General features: G+C 42.2%; 1 protein-coding gene across 1 annotated transcript in view; it reads right to left on the bottom strand.

The window, feature by feature from the left end:
- Window positions 1-17,459, bottom strand: part of znf408 (zinc finger protein 408) — a 55,724-nt gene that overhangs the window by 18,473 nt on the left and 19,792 nt on the right. The gene's annotated exons all lie outside the window — the stretch shown is intronic.

Raw genomic sequence — 17,459 nt, 5'->3', positions numbered from 1 at the left:
GCTGATGTCTTATAGCTCCAGCAACCTAGATCTTGATGTACTTGGTTGATAGAAAGCCTTGCCTCTGTGCTCATTCTCTCTCTGCTTAAAAAAATAACAAATCATCCAACAATCACAGGTCACCATCTGCATTCTCCATCACACCTAATAGATTTGTGAGTTCTAAAAGTAGACAAAGCACTCTAATTACAGAATCTACAAGTCAGCTGCTGGAGTGGTGGAACCTAGTTGACATGAGCAGTTGAGATTGAAACTCTGCCTTATGCACAGCAATGAAACAGAATTGAAAATTCAGCCCCCATTCCAATTCTGCCTATTTGGATCTATATCCCTTGTAGTCACAATTTAAAAACTATGATAATCACACACCTTTGCCAAAAATAAAGGTTTCAGTCTTCTACTAACCTTTTTGTGAAAAAGCACTCCCTGATTTCAATAGTCTCCCTCCAACTTTAATTTTAAGATTATGGTCCCTTGTTCTGGAGTTCCCACTAAAGGGAATGGTTTCTCTGTACCAACTCTGTTGAATCATTTTGAAGATATGGAAAGATAAGAATGAATCAATACTGTATCAATAGTTCACTTAAGATAGGATGCTGACCTAGAATCTAGAAGTTGCAAAAACGGCATTGGTACCAGTGGGTCAAATGTGGAGAATTTTAGACAAAACTGACCAATATCCAAGTGGGGATATGAACAAAGGAGCTGTGAATACTTCAGTACATCTGATGGCAATTAGACTACACTGGGTCTGCAGTGAAATGGGAGCAATAGAAAATCAGACTACACCGGATCACTGAAATTGAGGAAGAATTTTGGTCTGAAACATTCATTCATTTTCTCCTATTGATGTTGCTCGAGCAACAGAGTTTATCCAGGAAATTATGTTACCCCATATTACATAGAGCACCTGCAGTATATCCTGTGTCACCAGTGCATTAGAACGAAGCAGGATTATCTATAAAAAAGTCTGCATTGCATCTACAGGGAGTGGTGAACAATGCAACTGTACTGTATTTATTTGGAGCCAAGGACAATAACTAAACACTGCACCCTACTGGGTATCATTGAGGAGACAAGCACCGGGAAACTAGGTTGTAACTATATGAGAAATTATGTACTCTGAGACTGTAGTATTTGGTGGAATACTTATGGTTTTATGACATCTCTGCAAAACCCTCATCTGCCCATGTTTAATTTGTTGACTATATTTTAAAAGCAAAGCACGAGACGATGCAAGATGAAACAACATTTAGAAACCATACATAAAGAGTAGAAAGATAATCCCTTGGATAACTTTAAAATACTTTGAAATAATTTTGAGAGAAGGCCTACACTCAAACAGATGAGTACTGAAACATCATGGTAATTAGAAAAGGGTCTTCTTGCATCATACAAGTGAATTGATTGTTAAAAGCGGAGCTGCTCATCACATCGGTGAGTCACTTTGCTTTTCGTGTCCATAATAATGTATGACATCATAAACTTAAATGCCAAATAAACTATTCAGGCAATTCCTCTGAATAATCCTGCTATTTCTAGAAGAATTGATGAGATGGCAAGGGAGATTGAAAAACAATCCAAGAAATTATCTTTACAATTAGACGAATCTGCTCTCCAAGAGAACAAAGCTCTTCTCGTGGCTTGTGCCAGATTCTGGAATGGAAATATGCTGATAAAAAAGATTAAAAGACATTCAGGTATTGACTATTTTTGAAGAAGTTAAGAAAGACATAAGGACAGTATTGCATTAAAGAACACAGTTCCCCGAGCAACTGATGAGATTGTGAGAGATAAGTAACACTGATCTAAAAGAAAAGTGAGGATTGTGAGAGATGAGTAACACTGATCTAACTAGGTTGTAACTATATGTGACCTTTACGGGAAGTTCCCATGGGAGGGGGGTCTCGGTTTTGTAAATGTGCCCCTGACTAGTACGGAGGTGCGTAATTTTAAGAGAGAATGCCCAATAAACAGAAAGGAAAGATTTTGATGCAGGCAGTCAAGGAAGTCGTGGAGGGACAGCAAGGAAATGGTAGGGGCTGTGTGCCAGCTCCTGGACATTGGGAGGAGCTCCGGGAGTGGGAGAGTAGAGACCAGAGCCAGGGATCAGGGTAGAGGGGAATTCTGGGGACGATGACTGTTCCCGTGACCTCGTGGTAATCCCGGTAGGAATTGGGAAACAGGAGCATTAGTTTGCTACCATTGTAAAAAGGAGGGACATTTTAAGAGAGAATGCCCAATGCGAGCCAGGGAGACGCGATCTTACACACTGATGTGTTGGAATATAGGGGTTAATTAATCATAGAAAATATGTAGAATATATGCTTACGTACTATTCAGTTTGTATTCAGTACTATGTCTTTGGCTTGGCTTCGCGGACGAAGATTTATGGAGGGGGTAAAAGTCCACGTCAGCTGCAGGCTCATTTGTGGCTGACAAGTCCGATGCGGGACAGGCAGACACGGTTGCAGTGGCTGCCGGGGAAAATTGGTTGGTTGGGGTTGGGTGTTGGGTTTTTCCTCCTTTGCCTTTTGTCAGTGAGGTGGGCTCTGTGGTCTTCTTCAAAGGAGGTTGCTGCCCGCCAAACTGTGAGGCGCCAAGATGCACGGTTTGAGGCGTTATCAGCCCACTGGCGGTGGTCAATGTGGCAGGCACCAAGAGATTTCTTTAGGCAGTCCTTGTACCTTTTCTTTGGTGCACCGCTGTCACGGTGGCCAGTGGAGAGCTCACCATATAACACGATCTTGGGAAGGCGATGGTCCTCAATGTAACAATTTAATATTTACCTCATGGTGAAGGGAAAGAGTAATGTAAGTAAGGGGCAGCCACAGTATATAGCAAAGTTGGCTGATTACAGTAGGTTTAGAATTGCCTGCTCCCAAAATACAAAAGAGAGGAGATGTATGAAACAATTTAGTAGGAATGTTAAGGCAAAAGGAGGTGTTGATTAGCACAAACAAAAAGAATCCTGACAGAGACTGTCAGAAACAAAGAGAATGGAATCAGTAAGAAGCTAAGACAGAAGGAGGTGTTTAGTAGAACAGAAGAATATGGCCAGATGAGAACAAAGAAATAATTAGAAATATCTGGGGTATGAATTGATTTATGATCAAAACAACAGGATATTCTGACCTTGAGGATTAAAAAAAGATGGGAGCTCTACACCCCAGATAACTGCAGAGCAGAAAATTACTTGTGATAAATCTTATGCAAGAAATCTAGCAAAGGAAGCCAACTTTTGTTCTGTATGATAAGGTTGAGCTATATAAACTGTAGAGACTGGACAGTAGAGGTCAGTCTTGGGGAATAGCTCACTGTGCAGGTGACCTATGAACTAACGACTGAACCACAGCTCTGTTAGCTTTATTCTTATGCTGTGTAATAAACTGATTCTCCTATCACTTCATTTAACGAACACGCTGGACTCAGACGACACATAGACTAAATTAAGGGTAGGGTAAAGCCAGAGTCCGACAGATGGAAGCAGATTATGAATGGGGGGGTCACGGTTCTCAGTTAATACACACCGTGGGGCTGCACGGAGAACCATTGGTAAATTTAAGCATAGGACCCCACAGTGACAAGATGGTATTTTTAGTAGATTCTGGGACAGCCCGGTCTAGTATTTTACAACCACCCGAGGATGTTAAGATAGAGGGGACCGTGATGATTTCGGGAGTAGGAGGAAGAGATTTTACGGTCCCTGTATTAAGGGATGTAAGAACACAAATGGAAGAAAAGATAATAACAGAGGATATTTTATTAGTTCCCCAAGCTAGAGTTTGTTTGTTAGGACGAGATTTACAGGACCAATTAGCTATCGGCACCAGACCACAGGAATCGGGTATCGGGGTTCAATTGTATGTATTAAGCGAGGAAGATCGAGAACTAATAAATCCTGGAGTATGGGCAGAAAGAGGCAATAGAGGAGTGTTAGATATTCCTACCCTGCAAGTTACTCTAAAAGATCCTGAGCAAGTAATTAGACGAAAGCAGTATCCAATTCCGATGGCTGGCCGAAAGGGGCTGCAGCCAGTAATTGACCAGTTAGTGAAAGATGGTATACTCGAACCTTGTATGTCACCTTTTTATACCCCAATTTTACCTGTCCAAAAACCAGACGGTACCTATCGATTAGTGGAGGACTTGAGGGAGCTGAACAAAATTATTCTCACCCGTCACCCGGTTGTACCTAATCCCTATACAATAATGGGTAAAATCGATCCCCATAGTAAATGGTTTAGTGTGATTGACCTCAAAGATGCTTTCTGGACCTGTCCGTTAGCAACAGAGAGCAGAGACATGTTTGCCTTTGAATAGGAAAATCCTTTAACTGGACGCAAGAATCAATACCGGTGGACGGTCCTTCCCCAGGGCTTTACAGAATCACCAAATTTATTCGGTCAGGTCTTAGAATAAATATTAGATGAGGCTCCTCGGAGAGAGAATTGTCAGTTGATACAATATGTTGATGATTTGTTAATTATGGAAAAAACGTACGAATTAGTTGAACAGTATACTGTTGAACTTTTGAATTTTCTGGAGAATAAGGGTCTCAGGGTGAGCGAATCCAAATTACAATTTGTTCAATCAGAAGTTAAATACTTAGGTCATCTGGTAAGTCAGGGAACTAGGAAAATAAGTCCAGAGAGGATACGTGGTATTCCACAGATCCCACCTCCCAAGAATGCCCAAGAACTTAGGAAATTCCTTGGTTTAGTGGGATACTGTAGAATCTGGATTGAAAATTATTCTAGCCTGGTTAGATTTCTCTATGATAAACTCACGATTCTAGGGGGCGAAGCTGTTGTCTGGACAGAGGAAGAGATTAAAGATTTTAACTTGGTGAAACAGCGCCTTATTAGTACCCCAGTGTTGGCTTTACCCAACCTAAATAAGCCATTCGACCTATATACCAATGCGAAAGGAGGTGTAGCCACCGGAATACTAACACAAGAGAGGGCAGGCTATAGACAGCCAGTTGCTTTTCTGTCAAAAGTTTTAGACCCTGTTTGTTGTGGTTGGCCAGAATGTGTGCAAGCCATCGCAGCCACTGCTATTTTAGTTGAGGAAGGACGAAAGATTATGTTTGGTACCCCGATGATAGTTCACACCCCTCACGCAGTCCGCAATACTCTCTTACAACGTGCTGGAAGGTGGCTCACAGACTCTAGAATTTTAAAATATGAAGCGATCATAATGGATAGGGATGATTTGACCATGATTACGAATAAAGAACACAATCCAGCAGCTTTCTTGGTTTCTCCAAATTCTGACAATACCATAAATAAGTTAGAGCATGTATGTTTAGAGGTAATAGATTTACAGACCAAAGTAAGAGAGGATTTAAGTGATGAGTCTTTACAGGAGGGTGAAAGGTGGTTTATTGATGGATCTTCCCATTGCATTGATGGCACTCGCTATAGTGGGTATAGTGTAGTGGATGGGAAAGAAGGAGTGGTGATTGAAGCTGTTGGAATCTAGGGGTTAAAACATTATGAAATAAATGATTAATTAATAAGTTTATATTTACTGCATGGTTCAGGGGAAAAGAGGAATGTGATTAAGTGGCAATCACAGCATGGAGCAAAGTTGGCTGAGCAAAATGGTCTGCTCCCAAATACAGGGAGAGGAAATGCATAAAACGATTTAGGAGGAATGCTCAAACTGAATGAGGTGGTGAGTAGCACAGGAGACACAGGCCAGATCAGAACAAAGAATGGCCTGTAAGAAACAAAGGGAATGGAAAACAAGTCTAGGAGGAAGATTAAGGCAGGAGGAGGTGTTAAAGAGAACAGCAGAAATTGGCAGGACAAGAACAGAATGGTGATTAGAGATATCTGGGGATGAATTAATTTCTGATCAACACAACGGGATAGTCTGGCCTGGAGGATTAAGATGGGAGTGCTACACCCCAGATATCTGCAAAACAGGAGATGACTTGTGATAACCCTTATGCAAAAAGATCTAGCAAAGGAAGACAACTTTTGTTCTGTATGATAATGAAATCTAGCAAAGGAAGCCAACTTTTGTTCTGTATGATAAGGTTGACCTATATAAACTGAACCAACTGGACAATAGGGGTCAGTCTTGGGGAATAGCTCACTGTGCAGGTGACCTATGAACTAACGACTGACCCAGAGCTCTGTTAAGTTTTATTCTTGTGCTGTGTAATAAATTGACTGTTGAACCGAATACCTTCTCCTATCACTTCATTCAAAGAACACGCTGGACTCAGACCACACATAGACTAAATTAAGAGTAAGGTAAAGCCAGAGTCCGACAATTTGGTGACCCCGACGTGATGAAGATGGAGAAGTGACGGAAGAAAAAGATACGAAACACCGGTCGATTGTGGTGTGGTGATAACAACAAGTGACCATCCTACAAAGGGAGGTAAGCAGACGCCTGTTTTAACGAAGTTCTGCTATTGGCAAAGATAAATTGTGTGTTGTCACTACTCTGCAAAAGCCCTCGTTAAAGCCAAAGAATAAAACAAAAGGGGGTTGGAGTCCCCCTAGTAGAACGGGGTTGGAGTCCCCTGTAGTAGAAGGGGGTTGGAGTCCTCCTAGTAGAACAGGGTTGGAGTCCCCTGTAGTAGAAGGGGGTTGGAGTCCTCCTAGTAGAACAGGGTTGGAGTCCCCTGTAGTAAAAAGGGGGTTGGAGTCCTCCTAGTAGAAAGGGGGTTGGAGTCCTCCTAGTAGAACGGGGTTGGAGTCCCCTCGTAGCGATCTCGAGAGATAGCTTTAGACACTTGGCCAATTAGAATAAGGTGTATGGTGATGGTTATTTGCTTCTATAGTGTGTAATAAGTATTTGATTAAGGATCGTGTACCATAGTAGTGTATAAGTATCTGTATAAGGTGCATTGTGATGGTTATTTGTTTTTATAGTGTGTAATAAGTATTTGATTAAGGATCGTATACCATAGTAGTGTATAATCAGTATCTGTATAAGGTGTATTGTTTTATAGTTATTTGCTTCTATAGTGGTTAAGTATCTGTTTAGGAATCGTCTAGTGTATCATAATATTTTATAATAAGTATTTGTTTAAGGATCGTGTGTAGTGTGCTGCTGGTGTTTATAATAACGTGGGAAGGGACGAAGTAGATTGCAGGGTGTCAAAATCACGAAGTCTAAAGGGTTAAAGATCAGAACGGAGATGGAAGGAGTAAATAGGGATGTAGGGCAAGAGCTCGGGGGAGACAGAGGGGTTCCCCCATCTGTAAACCGACAGTGGGAGAAAACAAGGAATCAATTACTGGGAGGATTACCGAAGGGAGAGGAGGTACAGGCTATGGCACGGTACGAACAGATATGGAGAGAGCTGCAGAATCAGGGGAAGGTTCCACGAGGGTTTGAAAAAATCTGGCTGGTAATGTACTTAGGAGAAGCCGAGAGGGAAGCAGCCAAGGAGGTACAGGAACATGAGGCAAAGGGACAAGGATCTATATGGAATAGAAGAAGGCTTAAACAACAGAGAGAAGTGAAGGAACAGAGAAGGGCAGATTTACACAATATGACATTGGCTTGCATGGCTGTGGAAGCGAACCTTCAACATGATATTAAAAAGGGATCCCATATCACTAAGGAGAATACGGGGGAGGTTAAGCCGTCAGCCCCGCTATATCCAAAGTTACCAGAGACATTGCCACCACCTTATCCTATTCCCCAGATGTCAGTGATGCAGATAAATGAGGGAATAGTGAATGTCACTGAATTAGCAGGTCACGAACTCCAGGAGGCGAAGGAGAGACTTAAGAGAGTTATGCAGGAAAGGGTGGAGGAAATGAAGGAGTTATGGCAAAACCATTAAGAGATGTGTTTTCGTTCACGTATAGAGGTAGAAAGTTACGGTATACTAGGCTTCCGCAGGGCTTTATCTTATCTCCAGGGATTTTCAATCAGGTGTTGAAAGAACAGCTGGGGGGGCTAGCACTGCCAGGTGGGGTAGTTCTGATCCAGTATGTAAATGACATCCTATTAGCAGCACCTGATCATACTTCCTGTTTGGAGGCCACCTGTCTCCTGCTAGTGCAGCTGTTCAAGGCAGGCTTTAAAGTCTCTCGCTCAAAGCGGCAATGCTGCAGACAGGTGGTCACCTTTTTAGGTAGAATGGTCTCAGCGAAAGGCACAGGGATTTCCCCTGCACATCGAACAGCGATACTACATCATACAAAACCAAAGACAGTAAAGGAGATGCTTTCGTTTTTGGGTTTGTCAGGTTATAGTAGGCAGTTTATCCCATCGTATGGTGAGTTGACACATCCACTGCGAACTTTGGTGAATGAGCAGGGGATGAGGAATCTGGGAGCAACACTTGATTGGACTGCACAGGCTGAGATGAGTTTTATTCTATTGAAGCAAGCTCTTACAACAGCTATAGATTTGGCGATTCCAAATTATAAACTACCTTTCTTTTTGGATGTTTCTGAAAAAGCACACACAATTGATGGTGTTCTTTTTCAGAAAAAAGTGGGTGGAAGATGTGTGCTCATGTATGTGAGTATCACACTAGACCCAACGGAAGACAGACACCCACCATGTACGAGACATGCAGCGGGAGTAGCAAAGATTTTACAAAAGGTGGCACACATAGTAATGGGACATGGCCTGACGGTATTAACAACACATAGCATTGTAGCATTTGTGAGCTCGACAGCATTTACAATGACTTCACTAAGGCAGACGAGACTAGAAAAGATCCTGAATGCTCCAAATGTTACATTTACCCATGAAGGCATTAACATGGCAGACAATATGGGAGAGGGAGAACCACACTGTTGTGAGAAGAGGGTAGTGAAGGATATTAAAATAAGACCTGACTTACAGGCTACACCCTTAAGAGAACCAGATGAAACCTTGTTTACATATGGGTGTTGTTACAGACACCCCACAGATGGATTGAAAGCTGCCTATGCGGTGGTACGAAAAACTACAGGAGGATTTGAAGAAATCATTACAGGGACAGTGAGAGGAAAGGAGTCAGCACAACTCGCAGAACTACAGGGAATGATAGCAGCATTAGAATGGGCAGAAGGGAAGGAGGTCAATATATATACAGACTCGGCATATGTGGTAGGGACAATACAGGTTGAACTTAGTCATGGATTAGAAGTGGGTTTTTAACAGCAGCAATGACCCCAATTAAACACGACAAGGACGTTAGGAAACTGGCTGAGGCCCTCCTGAAACCAAGGGCATTAGCAGTTCTTAAATGTAAAGGACATGATAGAACAGATACGATGGTGGCTCGGGGAAATCAGGAAGCGGACATGGCCGCTAAAAGGGCAGCAGGATACGGCCCTCAATTTATTATGATACAGGCAGACAGAACAGCACATGACTTATTACCACCGTGTAGGGTAGAAGTAATAGTACAGGAACAAGCAAAGGCATCACCTCAGGAAAGGATGGTATGGGAGGAAAGGGGGGCAACCAAGGATCAAGGACTATGGAGATCGATAGACGGGAGGCCAGTTTTACCATCTGGACTCATGAAACCCCTCCTCGAGGAGGCGCATGGGCTAACACACTGTGGAAAGAAGCAGATGATAAGGTACTTGATACATTGGTGGCACCCCTTCCTGCCGGCGATGGTGGAGAACCATATTAGAGAGTGTGATGTATGTATAGCTTTCAATGTAAAGGCGACTGTAAAGCCACATGAAGGTCAGTTCCCTCTACCTAAGTTACCAGGGCAGGAAATCGTACTGGATTATACGGACATGATTGAGAGGGTAAGTGGCTATCGATACCTCTTAGTAGCAGTAGATGTGTTCACAGGGTGGCCGGAGGCAATCCCTGCCAAAAGAGAAGATGCAAGAACGGTATGTAAATTCCTGATCAACCAGAATATTCCGAGACACGGATTTCCTAGAAAAATCAGGTCTGATAATGGAAGTCATTTTAAGAATAATAATCTACAGGAGGTAGAAGCAATGTTGGGATTGAAACATGCCTTTGGAACGGTGTACCATCCGCAATCCCAAGGGAAAGTGGAGAGGATGAACCAAACAATAAAAAGATCGGGAAAGTACAGGCACGGACCAAACTAAATTGGGTGGATGCGTTGCCCCTGGCATTAATGTCAGTAAGGAGTTCGGTAAGTTCTGTGACAGGATTTACTCCATATGAACTACAAACGGGGCACCAGTTTCCGGGACCGGGAGCCGGAATTCAGACTACGAAGAATGAGGTAAGTTCAATGGGATGCAAGCTTTATTATGATAAACTAACGGCTCTGGTATCAGCTTTTTCACAACAGGTTACAAGTACCGAATGGAAAGGTGAAACCCCAATACCGTCAGCCGCAGAGTGGGTTCTGCTAAAGGTGATCAAGAGAAAGTGGTCGGAGCCCAGGTGGACAGGACCCTACAGAGTGGTGGAGAGGACGTCCCACGTGGTTCGACTACAGGGAAAAGGCGAGACGTGGTATCATTGGAGTCAGTGAACAGCAACGGACCCACTTACACGGACACTGGAACAGATTCGAACGGAGATGACAGAACCTGTGAAGCAACTATGGACTAAGAACTTTTTGAACGGGTCCCTTTAAAGAGACTATTGGACTACGGTGACTGTATTTCAGTATTCGAAGTGATATTTCTATATTGAAGTCAACAGAATTTAGGGGGCTGTGATGGACACTATATGGGGACTATGGGTGATGTTGTTCCTAGCCCTTGAAGCATCTGGAGAAGGAAACAACTGTACAAAGTGTTGTGGTCAGCCTGGGAGGCCCATAATGAACCAAAACAGTACTTTGCGGATTGGACTGACATTCCTGAACACTGTGTTGGGGCCCCCCACTGGACTGAAGTGTGTTCATAATGGCCAAGTTTGTGAGGTTAAGTTTAACAAGGGGTTGGAGATGCCGGTCCTTGCAAAAACTCCTGAGGTCTTGGTCCCATAAGTTAACTGGTAGTTGGTCTCATTTTCATGAGACCAAAAGGGGGATTGTTGGAATCTAGGGGTTAAAACATTATGAAATAAATGATTAATTAATAAGTTTATATTTACTGCATGGTTCAGGGGAAAAGAGGAATGTGATTAAGTGGCAATCACAGCATGGAGCAAAGTTGGCTGAGCAAAATGGTCTGCTCCCAAATACAGGGAGAGGAAATGCATAAAACGATTTAGGAGGAATGCTCAAACTGAATGAGGTGGTGAGTAGCACAGGAGACACAGGCCAGATCAGAACAAAGAATGGCCTGTAAGAAACAAAGGGAATGGAAAACAAGTCTAGGAGGAAGATTAAGGCAGGAGGAAGTGTTAAAGAGAACAGCAGAAATTGGCAGGACAAGAACAGAATGGTGATTAGAGATATCTGGGGATGAATTAATTTCTGATCAACACAACGGGATAGTCTGGCCTGGAGGATTAAGATGGGAGTGCTACACCCCAGATATCTGCAAAACAGGAGATGACTTGTGATAACCCTTATGCAAAAAGATCTAGCAAAGGAAGACAACTTTTGTTCTGTATGATAAGGTTGACCTATATAAACTGAACCAACTGGACAATAGGGGTCAGTCTTGGGGAATAGCTCACTGTGCAGGTGACCTATGAACTAACGACTGACCCAGAGCTCTGTTAAGTTTTATTCTTGTGCTGTGTAATAAATTGACTGTTGAACCGAATACCTTCTCCTATCACTTCATTCAAAGAACACGCTGGACTCAGACCACACATAGACTAAATTAAGAGTAAGGTAAAGCCAGAGTCCGACAAAGCCGGTCGCCTTCCCGGTCATTGGTCAGCACAATCTTGTGAATTGTATGCCCTCTGTAGAGCTCTCCAGGGTCTAGAGAACAAGGTGGGCACTATCTACACAGACTCAAAATACGCTTTTGGTGTAGTGCACACCTTTGGGAAGATCTGGAAAGAGCGGAGAATGATAACTGGAAAAGGACAAAAGTTGATCCATGAAAACTTAATTGTCCAATCTCTAGATGCTCTTACATTACCTGAGGAAATAGCTGTAGTTCATGTACGAAGCCATCAAAGTGGTGACAGTCCTGAAGCACAGGGGAACAGACAGGCAGATGCAGCTGCCAAACAGGCTGCGCTCACAGAGAAAATAGACATGCAGCTGTTACTGCCCTCCCCTGGAGTATCCTATTCATTCTATTAAACCTGGTGATTGCATGCCAAGATCACCAACTAAAACCTGTCTGGGATGGCCCCTATTGTGTACTTTTGATTACAGACACTGCCGTGCGAACGAAAGAAAAGGGATGGAGCCACATCCAACGAATTACACGAGCTGCTGAACCAAAGACTAATGACATTGATAATCTACCCTCCACCTGGCGTGCAGTCCTTCATCCTTCTGATCTGAAAGTTACACTACGCCGGGAAAAAGTGCTGTAATGTTGTTTTTACCATTTACTGATTTGTTTATATGTTGGTTCCCAATTTTTGGGACATCACTAAATTACTCACAATGTATTAAGTCCTCCTGGAATAGGGGCAGCAGAGGTGACAATTATTTACCTTTAGAATGTAGACAGGCCATAGATATAAAGTATAGTCATAGTGGGGTATGGGTTAATATAGGATCCCAACATGGACCAGGGGAACAGAACGGCTCTAGAGGAGTAGATTTGATTTGTATTTTGGCCTCTACAGGTATTAAAAAGAGGAGTTTTAAAGGGATAGCACAAAGAAGATGGTGGGACAAAAACAGACAGAATGTTAGTCAGGATTGTACATGTAGCAGAGATAGAGTGAATACATATGCTAATGTTCACAGACAGGCTGCAACTCACAGGTTCAGTGATACTTATGCTAATGTTCGCAGACAAGCTGCAACTCACAGGTTAAGTGACAAGAAACACCCCTCCCCAACTTGGTCTCCTGTAAATCATCCTTTGGGTCACAGACATTCGGAATGTTAAGAACCACCACTGTAAGGGGAGTTCCAGTTATAAATGACATAAGCTGCTCTAGAACACCACAGCTGCTTGGCATTTAAATCGTTTAATCAGACTCCAGCCTTGGAGATCATCACCGAACAGACAGTGATGGCCCTGAATTTATGGGCTGAAGAGAGACGACAGATACGAGCCACAGTTCAACAAAACCGCCTGGCTCTCGATTACTCGTTGGCTGCTGAAGGCAGCGTTTGTGAAAGACTGGTTAATGACAATGCTCACAAAGGTCATGCGGTTAAAGACACTTCTTCAGGAGTTCGAAAATCTTCCCATGCCCAGGTTCAGACTTGGCAACCTTGGTCCGGTGTGGGATGGACTAGACTTTTTATTGGTAACTGGAGTCTGATACCCACAGCCCTTATAGCAGCTGGACTCACTATTCTGGCCATTATGGTGCTCCCCTGCCTAAAGACTTGTGTGCAGTATTTAATTCATCGAACCCCTCGTCAGAACACTATAACCCAAAGGATGTATGTTTCCCTAATTCTGTCTGATGATGCTGAGACTGCAGTTTGTTTACTGACCAGCTGGGAAAAAGACCAAGTTTACAAGTAATACATTCCAGTTGAGAAGTCACGAAGCGTAGCTAAAAGAAAAGTGAGGATTGTGAGAGATGAGTAACACTTATCTAAAAGAAAAGTGAGGATTGTGAGAGATGAGTAAAACTGATATAAAAATATGAAGATGAGGAAACTAGTATAGATATATGTGTAATGAATAAAGCCAGTATGAATAGGATAAGAATAGATATTAGAATGTAGGAAGTAAAGTCAGTCTGAATAAGATAAGAGTCTTCTAGCCTTTTAGACAGAATTAGGAAGTTCACCAAGATAAGGATAGATAATAGATAATAGAATGTAGGAAGTAAAGTCAGTCTGAATAAGATAAGAGTCTTCTAGCCTTTTAGACAGAATTAGCAAGTTCTGCATGTAAGAAGTTAGTCAGCCCTGAGAGTCAGGAAGGTGTGAATAAGGACAATGACATGATGGGACACCAACAGGATACCCCCTGGTCCTCCAAGTTCACAGAAACAGCACATAGGCAGACAGGATTGCCTAATGCCAAACTCATCCAGGAGGCAGAAGAATGTAAGGGGGAGGGTACTTCTATACTGAAATCAACTGTATAAAAGTTTGGTGAGCTCCAGTGTATGTGTGTATTCGCAGGGTAAGGGGAAGCACCCAACTTTGCATTGTTGTATAATAAATGTTCTTTGTTCTCAATTTTTGTCTGGAGCAATTTCTGTGAAGGTACTTCTGTTTCTAACACCTTCATTCATTGCATCATTCAGACTGAGTGCTTAATGGTTAAAAACTTAGAAGGATGCTTTCAATTGTCATGAAGACTGTAAAATTTATTAAATAACATCCCTTTCAAGATCAGCTATTCCAGCAGCTGTAGAAAGAAAATGACGACCATTTCCAGACAATGTTGCTGAATACCGAGGTGAGGTGGCTGTCCAAAGGAAAGAGTCTTTGTCATTTTTTTTTGCACTCTGGGACACAATTGTTTTCTTTCCTTGGCCACTGGGAGATCCCTGTCAGGAGAAAAGCTCGATGGACATATTTTATCTGGCAGATGTCTTTGACAAACTCAATTTATTGAACAAGACCTTACAGGGTAAACACAATTAACCTCATTGATAGTAAGGAAGTCTTTGTTTATTTCCTTTAAAAAGCTCCAAGTCCATTGGAGCAATCTCAGACTTTTGGGAATTTTTATTATTTCCAAATCTGAGCACGAACGCAGAGGAACTGAAGGGCAATGACATTATGTTTATGTGAAACACCTAAAGCAAATACACATGGATCTGCAGGAAAGCTTTCATGACCTGTTAAAGCTCAATATATTAAAGATTAGATCCATTTGAGGAACAATCCACCAATGCTGAGGTCGAAATTCAAGACAGGTTGATTGATCTTAAGAGTGCACACCACAAATTCAATCAATTTAAAAAGAATTTTGAGTTAAGAGTGATCTGCTGAATAGATTTTGAAAACTATGGTAAAAAAGCCGAAATATTTTTCATTGCCTTTCCATCAACACACTTAGAAAAATATGGAGTCAGCAAGGTAGTTTCCTTGCCAAATCCAGGAATAGACTTGATACCACAACAAGAGGGGACCTTCGTGTATCACTATCCAGATTGGAGTCTGACCTCAAAAAACTTGCACAGGAAAATCAAGCTCAAGGTTCTCACTAAAAACTTCATTCTATTAGAATGATTTTTTAAAGTTCTTTTTATTAAGTTTTCACATCCTCAAGTTTATGCTTAAGGTTCCCTAACGATTCATTGTGTATAAACCATTGTGCTCCAAGAATCTTTTTGCAATATGTAAGTTCATGTTTTCTTTCCTACATGTTAAATAAGAATGATTTCCAATTTTTTTGTTTGTTATCCCCCGTATGTTTTGAACGCTGGGAGGAAACTGGAGCAGACACAGGGAAAATGTACAAACTCCTTTCAGAGAGTGCCAGATTTGAACCCAGGTCACTGGCATTGTAATAGCACTGCACTAACCACCCACCCCCCACCCCCCCACCCCACCTTCTCCATTTGCACCTAAAGTAACAAACATTTTTTCTGTAGTCAGTAGGAAAGAAGTACAGAAGAAACCAACTAAATGACTGCTTCACAGGGAAGGGGAGGGGGCATAAACTTTGAGCAGAGTCCTGTGACAAAGTATTTAAAGGTGGTCTGGGAGGAATTGCTAGAGCAGGTTGCACACACACATTTTAAAAACACAGAATATTTGCAGGACTTTTGCAGAATGCTTTTTGCAGAGGAGCATCAAAGTAGCAACATAATCCCTTGCCTGGGAGAGCATGTCATTTTTGCAGGCAGAGAGAGAACAATTTTGCTCTTAGAGAGGGAGGGTGTGAAAAAGAGGAGAGACATAGAAATTGGTTCCAGAAGGACAAGCTGGCCAACTTTGGAAGGCTGCCTGGTTGAAGGAGAAGACTGGCGATCTGAAAGGTGACCTGAAAGAAAGAGGATCATCTGGAGAACCCTGAAGGTGGCATATTTCGTCAGCAAGACTGATTGGGAAGGAATCAGTTGCGGATGTCCTGGAAAAGGAATCTCTCTCTGGAAACCAGCAAGAATCCTCCTGAGTGGTAACCATTTGCCTGTTAAGCACCAAAGACTGGTGAACTTTGTTAATGCTAACTTCTGTGCACAGTACAAGAATTGCCTACAACCAGTGTGATTGGACTGTGATCCAAAGAACTTTTCTAATCTTAAATATACATTGCACACACCTGCGCTTAGTATTAGAGGGGGGATTAAGTAGTTAAGTAAGTTAAGTAATAAGTTAAAAGTTCAATTCTGTTTTCTTGTTCAACTACAATTAAAAACCTATAAGTAACCCTGTGTTGTAGTGCATATCTATTGCTGCTGGGCTTTGGGGTCCTCTGGACTCTGTAACAGTCTTAAGAGGGCCATAGCCAAAACATGGTTGAGATTTGCTGCTTTAGACCTTCAGAACATAGGTAATAGTAGCAGGGTAGGGTCCCTTGTACCTGGTCTGTCATTAAAGACTGATATTTTACCTCAGCATTAACCTCGTATCTTTTGCTTTCCTTCCCCAAAATCCATGGACCACTGTCTTCAGTATACAGTAGAGTGAATGAGCCGCCATAGCCTTCTTGGGAAGAGAACTGAAAAGATTCACTGCTCTCTGGGTAATTTTTTTTTTTAATTTAGAGGTCCAGCACAAGCCCATACTAACCAAATTTCTTCTCATCTCTGTTCTGAACGGATGCCCCTTATTTTGAGATTGATTGATTAGTGACCCATGAGACTACTCTACCCACAAAGAGCTTACACAATAAGAATGCATTGAAAATATACATAGATATGGACAGTGAGAAGACACCCTATTTATGTATAGCTATAGACTGCACTCTATCTGCAATATCTATTCTACCTGAATGTGGAGCAGTGGACATAGAGATGATACTGTATCTGATAGTGGGTCTGCAATGCATCAGTGGAGTTTTGAAGAATGTGACTGCACTGCAGCTTGGAGTATAGACAGTGAGGTTGCCTGGTATCTCAATGGAGTAATGGACTGTAGCGACTACACTATGTTTTTGCAGGCCCACGTTCAGTGAGATGGCACCACGTCCTTGTGAAGCTAGAACAATGAAACTGCAATGTGTCCACAAAGAGATTGCACCATGTTTATACAGCAAAAGAGAAATGAAATTGCACTGTATCTTCTCATTTACACTGCTGAATGGACAATCTAGGGAGAGTCGTGAAGAGTGCACAGGCCAATGTGGAACTAAGGATGTGCATCTGAGCGAATCTACATCAATGTGGTCAACACATAACTACAATACATTTCACTGATGTGGAACTATGGGTAGTATGAAATGGTACCACATCGATACAGTGTTATTGTCAGTGAGAAGGCAATGAATATTCAGAGGCAGACAATGATTCCATGAAAGCTTAGTGTTGGAACAATTATTTGAAGCTTAAGAAAAAGAATCATGTCGTTTCTATCTGAA

Source organism: Narcine bancroftii, chromosome 1 (genome assembly GCF_036971445.1).
Source record: "Narcine bancroftii isolate sNarBan1 chromosome 1, sNarBan1.hap1, whole genome shotgun sequence".
In the NCBI taxonomy this organism is placed as follows: Eukaryota; Metazoa; Chordata; class Chondrichthyes; order Torpediniformes; family Narcinidae; genus Narcine; species Narcine bancroftii.
Note: the sequence above shows the minus strand (reverse complement) of the source record. Positions and strands in the feature narration are given on the sequence as shown.